Genomic DNA, 15,097 nt, shown 5'->3' with positions numbered 1-15,097 from the left:
TCCCTCACACACGCCCACAGCCAGCCAGGCTCGGCTGCACTACGCAGGCCGACACCCGTGGACCCGCCGCTCTTCCACCGCGGGACCCAACCCTCTCTCCTCCCCTCCTCCCAGCCGAGATGCCAGGACCATCACCACCTGGCCCGATGTATGGCTGCTGGGGGCGGAGGTGGAGGCCAGAGGCCGAGGCGGGGGAGGAGCCCGTGGACGGGGGCGGAGCCCGGGGGAGGCGGGAGGCGGAGCCCTGGGAGGTGAGGGTGGAGCCCGGGGGAGGAGAGAAGCGGAGCCCGGGTAGGAAAGGCAGAGCCTAGTGGGGCGGAGGAGGAGCCCGGGGCGGAGGCGGAGCCCAAGAGGGTGGAGGCGGCGCCCGGGAGACCGAAACAGATCCCGGAGCCAGGCGGGGGCAGAGCCCGGGGGCAGAGGGAGGAGCCCGGGAGCGAGGGTGCAGCTCGGGGGGTGGGGGTGGAGGCGGAGCCTGGGTGGGCAGAGGCGGAGTTCAGGGGCGGAGGCGGAGCTCGGGGGGGAGGAGGGAGACATAGCCCGGGGGCGGCAGAGGCAGAGCCTGGTAGGGCGGGGGCGGAGCCCGGGGCGGGGTGGGGAGAGAGAACCCTGGGAAGGAGGGAGGAGCGCGGGGCGGAGCGGAGCGTGGGTGCGCAGAGGCAGAGCCCAGGCAGCTCCCGCCCTACACCCCTACCTGGCTTCTCCTGGTCTCAGCCTACCACGATGAAGTAGTCCACTAGCCGAGCCACGACCACTGCCACTGCGCTCGGGAAGCCGGTTCCCGTCGCCAACCCTCGCCGCCGCCACCGCCGCAACCCAAAGGGAAGAGCTCAGCCTTTTCCCTTTGGCGGCTGTTGCCATAGCAATGGCACTTACGTCAGGCTTGACAATGGAGGCGCGCACTGCGCCTGCGCTGCGCCTCGCGCAGGCCCCTCCCCCGCCCTACCAGAGAGGGCTACACCTTCTGGGTCCGGATGCTCTGAGGCCTGAAATTTCTGAAATCTTACTATTAATTTGACAGGACAAAAGGATCTTTGAGATGAGTGTACATCAAAGCATTTCTCTCCTGTTTTCAAACCCCTTGTCTTAGCTACTTTTCTATCACTGTGCTAAGATATCATGACCAAAGCAGCTTATAGATGAAACGGTTGGTTGGGTACCTAGAGTTTCAGAGGGTAAGTCCATGACCATCATGGAAGGGACCATAGTGGCAGACAGGAATGGCAGGCAGAGCACCAAAGAGAACAGTGGCTGTGAGCTTACATCCTGATCTACAAGTATGAGGCAAAGAGCTAACTGAGAATGGTGTGGGATTTAAAAACCTCAAAGCCCACCCACAGTGACACACCTCTTCAACAAGATCACACTTCCTAATTTTTCCACCAATGGGGGGACCATATTTTCAAACATATGAGACTATAGTGGTCATTTTCATTCAAATAACTACATTCCTCAATAGCTTCCTATGGAGCCAAGAATTAAGATAAAAATTTTGAATGTCCCAAAGCATCCCAGGCACTCAGATTCTTGTGCTGCTTTGTTGTTGTTGCTTCTGTTTTGTTTTTGAGACAGTTTCTTATAGCCCAGGTTGACCTTCATTCCTGACCTTCCTGATGCTCCATTTACAGGCATGTGTCATAACACTTGATTTATGATCTTTTTCGTTTGTTTTTGTATTGTTTTTCTGTTTTATTGTTGTTTGTTTTGCTTTTCAGGACAGCATTTCCTGTGTAGCTTTGCCTGGACTGGACTAGGTCTGTATACCAGGATGGCCTCCAACTCACAGAGATCCAGTGTGTGCCAATAAGCCTGCTGATCCCCTTTTATTTTTTGAGGGGGGTATTTTTATCTTTTGTGTAGATGAGTGATAAGAGTATTTTCCTTGCATGTATATAAGCGAACCACATGAGTGCCTTATATCCCAGGCAGCCATATGGCATCAAATTCCCTGTAACATGAGCCACAGTAGATTGTCATCCACCATGGACATGCTAGGAAGTCGGAAAAAAAAAAAGAGAATATTTTGTTTCGTTTTAAGATTTATTATTTATTATGAATAACATATTGTGTTTGCATGTACACCTGCACCCCAGGAGAGGGCATCAGATCTCATTATAGATGGTGGCTCACAATGTGGTTGCTGGGAATTGAACTCATGACCTCTGGAAGAACAGCCAATGCTCTAAACCTCTTAGCCATCTCTCCAGGCCCAAAGAAAGTATTTTTCATCACTAAGCCATCTTTTCATCCTTTAATCTTTATTATTATTGTTATTAATATTATTATTATTCCTTTCTTTTTCCATAGTATATTCCAAACCAAATTCACCTTCTTTCATTTCCCCTACTGAACTAAAATGTTCTCTGGGCCTTTGAATATGTATGTTCTTTATCCCATCTGGGATGTTAGGTCTCTCTTGCTTTTCTTTAGGCATCATAGTGTAATTTATAGTGATGTATACATGTATATACATTGTTTATGGGTTTGTTTATGGTGGATTATCCCACAAGAATCTAAGCTTATAGAGAAAGAATGATGTTTGCATGAATCATTTTTGTGTGTTCAGGACATAGCACAGTATTGGGTACCTAATTCACAAACAGTAACTATCTGCAGAAGGACAAATAACCTTTTAAATAGTAAACGCCTTGAACAAAGTCTTCATAATCTGATAGTAATACAGAATTCCCACCTAAAGGATGGGAGCATGTAGCATTTTATTTGTTAATACCAGTCATTGTGCCATCTGTAAAAAAACATTTCCTGAAGTCTTTTTATCTTGTTCTGTTATTGCTGTTACTAGGACAGCCTCCTTTATGTCTGTTGCCTTCTCTGTGTTCTCTTTAATTTATCCCATAACAAGTTACTTCCTTTAAGCTTTAGTGAGGTTTAGCATCTGGCTTTATTATATCCAAAGATTTCTGTTTCTGCCTGTTTTGTACAGAAGCTAGGAATACAACTCAGAGGTAGAACATTTGCTTCACATATAGGAGGAAAGGAAGGAGGAGGAAGGGGAGGAGAAAAAAAGGAACAAGGAAAGCAAAACATTGCTTTTCTTTATGCAGATGCACTGCCTTAAATACAGGGGTTAACAGTCTTCTTGTCTCTGCATACCAAATACGGTAGAAATTCCAGATACAGCAACAGTGATACTTATTTGGTGTTAGTTTTTAACCTGGTCCTTCTCCTGACATTTACTCTGTACCTGCTTTATATGTGGTTGGTTTTATGTACATGTTCATTTTCTGGGAAGAATCTATATTTTCATTAGGTTTTATGAGAAGTCATATCCTCAGAAAGTGTCCTGAGCTTTGAATCCTACCATACTTATCCCTAGGAGACCATATCTGCAAAGGTGATTATGTCCTCTCTGTACATCATTTGATGTTATGACTTCAGGATGCATCTTGAACCTTGTTTTCAAGAGAATGTTGTAAACAAGCCTTAAGCTTAGCAGACATTTTGTGCCTCATGAAAAAAAATTCATCATAAAATGTCCTATCTGAAAAGAGCATCTGAAATCATTGTACAATGCACTCAGTTATTTTCATTTTAGTCATTAACATTATTAGTAATATTTACTGTTTTTCATTACTTTGTTAGAGACCCAAATATGATGACCCTGGTGTAAGAGACTGTGTACACACTGTTAACTAAGAAAATAAAACCACACATTCAAAACAAGTAAAACCTCCAAATATTGATAAGAATTAGGTTTAGATTAATGCCGAAAAATAATTCAGTTGAAATGTGGGAAAGACGTTGAAACACCATTATTCAGCAAACGTTTACAGAATATATATATAAATATGATGAAAGGAATGTACACATAAACACAACTTAAAAATTCTTGGCACATGGTATATACTCACTCATATAGACATATAATATAGGATAAACCTACTAAAATCTGTATATCTAAAGAAACTAATCAAGAGGGAGGATCCTGACTAAAACGATCAATCCCTATCCTGTAAGGCAAAGAGGATGGACATCAGAAGAAGAAGAAAACAGGAAACAAGTTAGGAACCTGCCACAGAGGCCCTCTAAAAGGCTCTACCCTGCAGACTATCAAAGCAGATGCTGAGACTTATGGCCAACTGTTGGGCAGAGTACATGGAATCTTATGAAAGAAGTGGGAAATAGTATGATCTGGATAGGACAGAAATTCCACAAGGAGAGCAACAGAATGAGAAAATTTTAACACCAGGGTCTTTCCAGAGCCTCCTACTCCAACCAAATACCATGCATGGAGATAACCTAGAACCCCTGCACAGATGTAGCCCATGACAGTAAGTGTCCAAGTGGGTTACATAGTAATGGGAAGAGGGACTGCCTCTAACATAAACTGATTTGCCTGCTGTTTGATCTCAGGCCACAGAGGAAGACAATGCAGCCACCCCTGATGAGACCTAACAGACTAAGATCAGAAGGAAGGAGAGGGGGACCTCCCCTATCAGTGGACTTGGGGAGGAGCATGTGTGAAGAAAGGGAAAGGTAGGTGGGATTAGGAAGGGAGGAAGGAGGGGTTTATGGGGTGATACAAAGTGAATAAAGTGTAATTAATAAAAGTTTAAAAAATTAAAAATATTTAACACAAAAAATTAAATAAATAATAATAATAAATTTCTTGGGCACACATACAAAAAGTGGGACTTCATTAAGATTTTTTTTCCTTTTTGTTTTCTTGATAGGAAAAGTTTGAACATGTTCTTCCCCTGTCCTCCTTTTTATTCTCCCCTCCCCTTCCCTTCCCTGCTTTCCTTGCTCAGTGTGATTTACAAACATTGCACTTGAATGGATGCAGTTCTTCAAAAGCATTGCCAAAAGAACCCCTGCAGCCTCACTTCTAAACCTTGAACCTCAAATGCATTCTAGCTATTTTTTTTTCTTGCATTGGTGATTAAATAAAGCAACTCATTTTCTGGGGGGGGTAGATACCCAGACATGGTGAATTCCTGATCTACCCCTCCCCGTTCCCCATGCTTACGTCCTTTAGCACTTTGGGAAGCACATTGACAGAGGTTCCTCACCCATTCAAACCACAATCATACACGTGCTTTCTAAGATTTTCTAATAAAATTCTTTTAGTTGCCAATATGAGACCTTGACTAAAAAAGAATTGGCTTCATTCTCAGGTGACAATCTCATAAGTACAGCAAGGCTAATAAGTGACATATCAAGGTGCTCAGGTGGGTATTCTGTGTACAGTGCCAGTACACAGGCTCAGACCCAGGAGCTCAGTGGAGCCAAGCCTTCCCTATTTGAGTTCGGTTCACTTCCTTGTTGAAGCCAACTATGGCTCAGAAAAAGAAGTTTGTGGGATTGGGAGTGTAGCTCAGTTGATAAGAGGTGGAGCAGAAGGATCAGAAATTCAAGGTCATCTTATAGCTGTTTAGTTTAAGGCCAGGCTGGGCTACAGAGGACCCTAACCAAATAATAATAATAGTAATAACTACAATAGGTTTCAGCTAAGAGCATTATTTGGTGGTCATTGTTCCAAGCCAGAGCTAACCTCAGGTCACTGACCTTCCTCATAGAGATAGCAAGGAGGCAACAAGGTCCAGCCTAGCAAGATTTTCTGCACACCGACCCCTCTCCAACCGAGCCTTCCTAGCCAAATATGTGGAAATATGTGTTCCCACTGATGACCAGAGGTGCCCCAGCTTGTAGTGTTGGGAGCATGGGGAAGGCAAAGTCACAATGGAGCACAGCTGTTTGATCACCAGCCCACTGAGACCATCACAAGCAAACAAAATCACAAAAGTACAACAAAGGAAAAAAATGTACTGGGTATAATGCGCTCAAAGAGAATGGAAAAAGAAAATACCAAAACTCAGAACAGTGGCCTGTCTCTCTATGGACCCTCTATCCTGTTCCATTAGTGGTGACCTACCCCAAATCAGGCTCCACCCAACTACACCCGAGTTTGGAATGGTGACCTGCATTCAGCCAGACCAGAGAATGGAGCAGCAACATATCTGTTGATCTCTACCAGACCAGAGGCCAAAGCACCGGCCAAACTCTGCCCGACAAGAGACCACAGCAGCAGCAAATCTCTGCCAGATCAGAGTCCAGAGCAGTGACCAAGCTCTGCCAGACCCAAGGTCAGAGTAGTGGATAAGATCTGCCAGACCAGAGACCAGAGAACATTGTCAGAGGTGCCAAGCCTGGGGCTCCACATACTGTATCCCTCCCTTGGCACCTCCTTGCCACTCTCATTGGAGCCTGTGGAGCATGGATCAAGCTTCCCTGAAATGGGAAAGAATCAAGTCTAGAGGCATTCTGTCCCATGTCCTCAATAAGTCCCAAAGACAGAAAAAAGAAAAAAGAAAACTGGCAGCAAGAGACAAAACAGTTAAACAAGACACAAACAGCTAGATCCCATTGCTTGTGCATCAGAAAAAATACAGAGAGCCAGACAGCAGATCCCACCACTCCTGCAGTGGAAAAAAATGAAAGTAGGACATCAGTGAATCCCTGATGCAGGAGCTACCTGCATTGTCCTTGTCCAAAGATCCAGAGATCACAGAAAACTGGGTACTCTACCACCCTTTACAGATAGGGGCACATTCGTCATCTCTGAGGTCTAGAGAACACAGAAAACTCGGTGCTCAACCCTTTACAGATTTGCCTCTTCGAGTGGGGGTTCTACAAAGTCATCCAGGTCCCCTCTGGCCCACAGTTGTCCAAAGCATCAGCTCTAACCTTTCTGACCACACAGATTACAAAGTTTGCCCCAAGGCCCTAAAAAGGAAACTAGAGAAACACAGAGAAAGACCTAGACAGAGTGCTCACTTACTGGCTGTTGTTCAGCCCCATGTGCCAGGGGTGCTTGGGAGACTTGGGGATCCAATAGGAGACCCCAAATGTTATGCCTAGATCTTAGGGTCCCCAAAGATCATAAGGAGCTGGACCACATATGTAAGAGCAAAGAGTTTTATTTGAACTTAAGCTGGGTTTCTCCATCATCACCAACACAGTGGATCAGAGAGGAGAGCCCTGAGCAGCTGCATGGCAGGGTTTTGATTAGGGTTTTAGGAAGGACCAGGAAGTTCCAGTTCAACAGTTTCAGGATTGGGTGGCATTCAGCAAGGGCAAGCTTTTTACAAAGTGATTGGCTAGCTAACATAATTAACATTGAATGAGCTATCTCTAGGCCTCAGGAATATTAGGTATTTTCTGTGTCATTAATGTTCTACTACAAGGTTGGTAGGCTGCTCAGCACAAATGCTCCATTTTGGTATAAGATATTTCCCATCCTTGTGGTTATCCTCAGGTTGTTTCTTGGATAGGGAATCTTACGACATTGTTTTTGGAATTGGTGACCCATGTTCCAATTCCTGGTGACCTTGGGGCAGACTCACTAGTCCGGTGAACTTTAGGTGACCTTTTTTAGGCCTCATTCCTGGTAACCTTGTGGGTGACAGATAGTTTCTCTCAGTTCTAAAAGATACATTTGAATTTTGTGGGGTTTGTAAATGGTATGTCATGTGTCACGGAGTGCTCCAATATTAAGCTGTAATATAGAAGAGTAGAACCAATGATATAAAGGATTAACTATTGTTGAGAAACAAGTGGTCCCACATAGAATTTAGCTGAGGGAAGAATGTCTGTAAAATACTCCACAGATAAGTAATATGCTAACCAGTCCTGGTTAGAGATTAGGATTCTGGGAAACACATGTTTGCTCACCCGGATTATCTAGAAATGTAGCAAGGTGAGGTTTTTAATTTATAACTTCCCAACATATATTTATTAATTTATGAATGCGAGTGAAAACAGACCAGATTGATGGGTGTACAGTTTATGTCAGGTAACATGATCCAGTGAATATTGAATTTTGAATTAAGGGACTATCCTATGCCCATATGTACAATCCTCATTGACACAGTTCTGCCAGTTCAAATTTGAGAAACAGGCTATTGACTAATGCTTTGTCAGGTTACAGGTCTCAGCAGCTAATATTGTACTCAGGGAGAACATCGAACAGTATCTTATTAATGGATTTCCCTCTACAAGAGAATAGCCTGTGTTTTTCAAAGTCAGTATGCCTATGTGTTTTCTTTTTCAACTCTGAGGTTAAGAGCACTGGGTGCTCTTCCAGAGGTCAGGAGTTCAATTCCCACCAACCACATGGTGGCTCACAACATCTATACTGAGATCTGGTGTTCTTTTATGGTGTGCAAGTGTACATGCATGCAGAACACTGTATACATAATAAATAAATAAATAAATAAATAAATAAATAAGCCAGTTGTTGGTATTATTAAATTTTATTTTGTTGATGCATCACTTCTCTACTCTCTTATTCGTTACTATTCTCTGATAATCCCCAGTCATTAAGAATTCCATTCCAAAAGGATTCACAGAGGGAGGGGCAAGATGGCGGAGCCGGGAGGACTCTCATTCTGAGCAGCAGCACAGCAGGATCAGCACAGTGACCAGCAATCAGAACTCTCGGCCATAAAACACAGTCATTGTGTTTCCCAGGTGAGAGGATACCCCACGGTGGGGGATTCAATCAGCTTTTAACTCACCTGGCTAAACCGCGGAAGAGATCCCGGTTCCGCCAGACGCTTGGCTGCTGGCCGCCAGCCCCAGCCCCAGCCCAGAGCCACAAGCCAATGTCTCTGGTCACGGTCCCAGACTGAACCGTGGGCACCACACTATCAGAGACTGGAATTTTCAGTCGAGAGATAACCCCAGGGTACAGGAAACGATTGGGACCGGCCTTAGGTCACCCAGACATCCCCTGGAAAAGACTTGGGCGGGTTCCACGGGCACCCCAGGAGCCAGCCCGGAGCCAGAGCCAGAGACCCAGGTTCCTGCACAGAGCCCTGCCTGCCTGCGCGCCTGATTCGCCGCCAGAGATAGAAACGGCGGGTCTGATCTCAGAGCACTCAGCTCACCCCCAACCTGAAAAGGTCCCCGGAAAATTACCCAGCTTAGGGAGCCACTCAGGCTCCCAAAAGCCGCAAAGGCAGACACAGGCAGTTTCTGCGCACCAGACAGCTGGCAGAGACTGAGCCGCCATCACACAGCTGTGCTCCAGGCACAGGCAAATTTCTGTGGCCAGCCAGCTGGCGGACACTGAGCAGTGTGCACCAGCGCAAAAAAAGACACTAGGAGTCCATGTCTCCAGAGAATCCACGGGGAAGGAAGGAAACTGTACTGATCTAAATCACCCAATCCTTCCCTAGAAAAAGTCTAGCAGTCTAGTGGGGCCGAGGCGCCAGCACTCAGCTGTGCTCCAGACACAAGCACAAACAGTTGAGGCGCTCCTGATGTCCAACTGGGTCACAGCAGCTGATCATTAAATTTGCAACAAGAAACCCAGAAACAGGGCAGCTGCCCTCAGGACTTCCCTGGGTGAGAGGAGAACCCTCTCGACTAACAAAGTCCACAGTTACTACTCAGGTCTATATCCCTGAGGTGAGCAACTCCTGAAAAAACACCAGCCATCCAGGGACTATACCCAAAAAGCTGAGAAGACATCCTTCAGGAAAAACCAGCTTTCTGCAAAGGGGATTCTCTCCACCACAGGATCCCCAGGAACCACCAGAAAATAACCCCAAACACCTAAGATAACACAATGGGTAGAGGCCAGCGTAAAAGCTCAAGCAACAAAAGACAGAGCAATATGGCATCTCCAGAACCCAGCTACCCAGGGGCAAGTAGCCCTGGACACCCCAACATAACTGAAATCCAAGAAGATGACCTAACAAGTATGCTCATGAAGATGATAACAGAGGAAACAAATAAGATTCGTAAAGACATAGAGGAAGATAAACTCAAACAGAATATTGCCATCCGTAAAGAAATAGAGGAAGCTGCAGCCAAACAGTTTATGGCCTTTAGAAAGGAGATGCTTAAAACACTGAATGAAATGATAGAAACAGAGTTGAAGGAACTAAAAGAAAAACAGGAAAGTACAATCAGACAGGTGAAGGAAGTAAACAAAACAACTCAAGACCTGAAGATAGAATTGGAAAAATTAAAGAAAACACAAATGGAAGAAATAATGGAAAGGAAGAATCTAGGGAATAAAACAGGAACTACAGAAGTAAGCATAACCAACAGACTACAAGAGATGGAAGAAAGAATCTCAGGTGTAGAAGATACAATGGAAGAAATCGATGTATCTGTCAAAGAAAATGTTAAATCTGAAAATTCCTGACACAGACCGTCCAAGAAATGCAAGACAATATGAAAAGACAAAACCTAAGAATAATAGGTATAGAGGAAAAAGAAGACTCCCTTCTCCAAGGCCCAGAAAATATTTTCAACAAAATCATTGAAGAAAATTTCCCCAAGCTAAAGGACAGGCCAATTAGAATACATGAGGCCTACAGAACACCCAACAAATTTGACCAGAAAAGAAAATCCTCCCGCCACATAATAATCAAAACAGTAAGTATACAGAACAAAGAAAAAATACTAAAAGCTGCAAGGGAAAAAGGCCAAGTAACATATAATGGCAAACCCATTAGAATCACACCTGACTTTTCAACAGAGACTATGAAAGCCAGAAGGGCCTGGACGGATATCATGCAGACCCTAAGAGAACACAGATGTCAGCCCAGGCTACTATACCCAGCAAAACTCTCAGTCCTCATAGATGGAGAAAACAAGATATTCAATGACAAAAACAAATTTCAACAATACCTACAAACAAATCCAGCATTACAGAAGACACTGGAAGGGAAAATACAACCCAAGAAAGCTAGCTACATTCAAGAAAACACAGGAAATAAATAACCTCACTTCAGTAAAACAAAAAGCAACCAAGCACACAAACTGATGACCACAGCCAACATCAAAATCAAGAGATCTAACAGCCACTGGTCATTAATCTCTCTCAACATCAATGGACTCAACTCTCCAATAAAAAGACACAGATTAACAGAATGGATACATAAACAAAACCCAGCAATCTCTTGCATACAAGAAACACACCTAAGACACAAAGATAGACATTACCTGAGGGTAAAGGGTTGGAAGACGACTTTCCAAGCAAACGGACCCAAGAAGCAAGCAGGAGTAGCCATTCTAATATCTGATAAAATAGACTTTCAACCAAAATTAATCAAAAGAGATGGGGAAGGACACTTCATACTCATCAAGGGAAAATTCCACCAGGAAGACATCACAATCCTGAACATCTATGCCCCAAATACAAGGGCACCCACATTTGTGAAAGAAACATTGATAAAATTTAAAGCACATATAGATCCACACACATTAATAGTGGGAGACTTCAACACCCCACTCTCAACAAAGGACAGGTCAACAAAACAGAAATTAAACAAAGAAACAATGTCTCTGACAGAGGTCATGAATCAAATGGACCTAACAGACATTTACAGAACTTTACACCAAACACAAAAGAATTTACCTTCTTCTCAGCACCTCATGGAACCTTCTCCAAAATAGACCACATAGTGGGTCACAAAGCAAGCCTCAACAGATACAAGAAGATTGAAATAATCCCATGTATCTTGTCTGATCACCATGGAATAAAGCTGGACCTCAACAATAACAGAAATAACAAAAAGCCTACACACACATGGAAACTGAACAACTTGTTACTAAATGACAGCTGGGTCAGGGAAGAAATAAAGAAAGAAATTAAAGTCTTTCTAGAAATCAATGAAAATGAAGACACAACATACCCGAACTTGTTGGACACAATGAAAGCAGTGCTAAGAGGAAAGTTCATAGCACTAAGTGCCTTCAAGAAGAAATTCGAGACAGCTCATTCAAGCACCCTAATGGCTCACTTAAAAACCCTAGAAAAAGAAGAAGCAGACACACCAAGAAGGAGTAGACGGCTGGAAATAATCAAACTCAGGGCTGAAATCAATCAATTGGAAACAAATAAAACAATTCAAAGAATCAATGAAACCAAGAGCTGGTTCTTTGAGAAAATCAACAAGATTGACAAACCCTTAGCCAGGCTAACTAAAAGGCAGAGAGACACCACCCAAATCAACAAAATCAGAAATGAAAAGGGGGATATAACTACAGACACCGAGGAAATCCAAACAATCATTAGGACTTACTTCAAAAGTCTATATGCCACAAAATTTGAAAATCTAAATGAAATGGACAATTTTCTTGATCGATTTGACTTACCAAAGCTGAACCAGGACCAGGTAAATCAACTAAATAGACCTATATCCCCCAAAGAAATAGAAGCGGTCATCAAAAGTCTCCCATCCAAAAAAAGCCCAGGACCAGATGGCTTCAGCGCAGAATTCTACCAGACCTTCAAAGAAGAGCTAACACCAATTCTCTTCAAACTATTCCACAAAATAGAAACAGAAGGAATATTACCAAATTCATTCTATGAAGCCACAGTCACCTTGGTACCTAAACCTCACAAAGACTCAACAAAGAAAGAGAATTTCCGGCCAATCTCCCTTATGAACATTGATGCAAAAATACTTAATAAAATACTTGCAAACCGAATCCAAGAACACATCAAAGATATTATCCACTATGACCAAGTAGGCTTCATCCCAGGTATGCAGGGGTGGTTCAATATACGGAAATCCATCAATGTGATCCACCATATTAACAAACTGAAAGAAAAAAAAAACACATGATAATCTGCCTAGATGCTGAAAAAGCCTTTGACAAAATCCAACATCCATTCATGTTCAAAGTATTGGAGAGATCAGGGATACAAGGCACATATCTAAACATAGTAAAGGTGATATACAGCAAACCTATAGCCAACATCAAACTGAACGGAGAGAAACTTAAAGCAATCCCACTGAAATCAGGGACAAGACAAGGCTGCCCACTCTCTCCATATCTCTTCAACATAGTGCTGGAAGTCCTTGCTAGAGCAATAAGACAGTTGAAGGAGATCAAGGGGATACAAATTGGAAAGGAAGAAGTCAAATTATCACTATTTGCAGATGATATGATAGTATACGTGAGTGACCCCAAAAACTCTACCAGGGAACTCCTACAGCTGATAAACACCTTCAGCAAAGTGGCCGGATACTAAATTAACTCAAAAAAATCAGTAGCCCTCCTGTATACAAAAGACAAAAGGGCCGAGAAAGACATTAAGGAAACAACACCCTTCACAATAGCCACAAATGACATAAGGTACCTCGGAGTAACCCTAACCAAGGAAGTCAAAGACTTGTATGAAAAAAATTCAAATCTCTGAAGAAAGAATTAGAAGAAGATATGAGAAGATGGAAAGATCTCCCATGCTCATGGCTTGGTAGGATTAACATAGTAAAAATGGCCATCTTACTAAAAGCAATCTACAGATTCAATGCAATGCCCATCAAATTACCAACACAATTCTTTACAGACCTGGAAAGAAAAATTCTCAACTTCATATGGAATAACAAGAAACCCAGAATTGCTAAAACAATCCTCTACAATAAAAGATCTTCTGGAGGTATCTCCATCCCTGATCTTAAGTTGTACTATAGAGCAACAGTTTTAAAAACTGCATGGTACTGGCATAGAAACAGAATGGTGGATCAATGGAACCGAACAGAGGACCCAGAAATAAACCCACACACTTATGGACACCTGATCTTTGACAAAGACGCCAAAACCATACAATGGAAAAAAGATAGCATCTTCAACATATGGTGCTGGTCCAACTGGATGTCTACATGTAGAAAAATGAAAATAGATCCATACTTGTCACCCTGCACAAAACTGAAGTCCAAGTGGATCAAAGACCTCAACATAAAACCAGACATATTAAATCGGCTTGAAAAAAAAGTGGGAAATACCCTAGAACTCATTGGTACAGGAGAAAACTTCCTGAACAGAACACCAACAGCACAGGCTCTAAGAACAACAATCAATAAATGGGACCTCATGAAACTGAAAAGCTTCTGCAAAGCAAAGGACACCGTCATCAAAACAAAGCGACCACCTACAGATTGGGAAAGAATCTTCACCAACCCTTTATCTGACAGAGGACTCATATCCAGTATATATAAAGAACTAAAGAAGCTGAAAAGCAGCAAACCAAGTAATCCACTTAAAAAACGGGGAACAGAGCTAAACAGAGAATTCTCTGTAGAGGAATACCGAATGGCAGAGAAGCACTTAAAGAAATGCTCAACCTCACTAGCCATTAGGGAAATGCAAATCAAAACAACCCTGAGATTTCACCTTACACCCATGAGAATGGCCAAGATCAAAAACTCAAGTGACAACACATGCTGGAGAGGTTGTGGAGAAAGGGGAACCCTTCTCCACTGCTGGTGGGAATGTAAACTTGTACAACCACTCTGGAAATCAATCTGGCGCTTTCTCAGACAACTAGGAATAGCGCTTCTTCAAGATCCAGCCATACCACTACTGGGCATATATCCAAAAGAGGCTCAAGTACACAAAAAGGACATTTGCTCAACCATGTTTGTAGCAGCTTTATTTGTAATAGCCAGAAGCTGGAAACAACCCAGATGCCCCTCAACTGAAGAATGGATGCAGAAATTGTGGTACAGCTACACAATGGAATATTACTCAGCAATGAAAAATAAGGAAATCATGAAATTCTCAGGTAAATGGTGGGATCTGGAAAGGATCATCCTGAGTGAGTTGTCCCAGAAGCAAAAAGACACACATGGTATATACTCACTCATATAGACATACAACATAGGACAAACCCACTAAAACCCGTGCATCTAAAGAAACTAAGCAAGAGAGAGGACCCTAACTAAAATGTCCAATCCCCATCCGGAAAGGCAAAGAGGATGGACATCAGAAGAAGAAGAAAACAGGAAACAACCTAGGAACCTACCACAGAGGGCCTCTGAAAGCCTCTGCCCTTCAGACTATCAAAGCAGATGCTGAGCCTGATGGGCAACTGTTGGGCAGGTGAATGGAATTTTAGGTAAGAACTGGGAAATATTAAGAGCTGGAGAGGACAGGGTCTCCACAAGGAGAGCAACAGAACAAGAAAATTTGAACACAGGGAACTTCCCAGAGATTCATACTCTAACCAAGGAGTATTCATGGAGATAACCCAGAACCCCTGCACAGATGTAGCCCAGGGCAGTTCAGAGTCCAATTGGGTTACATAGTAATGGGAAGAGGGACTGCC

General features: G+C 43.3%; 1 pseudogene; it reads left to right on the top strand.

The window, feature by feature from the left end:
• The first annotated feature begins 865 nt into the window (after positions 1-865).
• LOC110544932 (single-stranded DNA-binding protein, mitochondrial-like) overlaps positions 866-15,097 on the top strand; it is a 38,217-nt pseudogene continuing 23,985 nt past the window's right edge.

Source organism: Meriones unguiculatus, assembly GCF_030254825.1.
Source record: "Meriones unguiculatus strain TT.TT164.6M chromosome 13 unlocalized genomic scaffold, Bangor_MerUng_6.1 Chr13_unordered_Scaffold_44, whole genome shotgun sequence".
Lineage (NCBI taxonomy): Eukaryota > Metazoa > Chordata > Mammalia > Rodentia > Muridae > Meriones > Meriones unguiculatus.
This window is presented reverse-complemented; position numbering and strand designations above follow the sequence as displayed.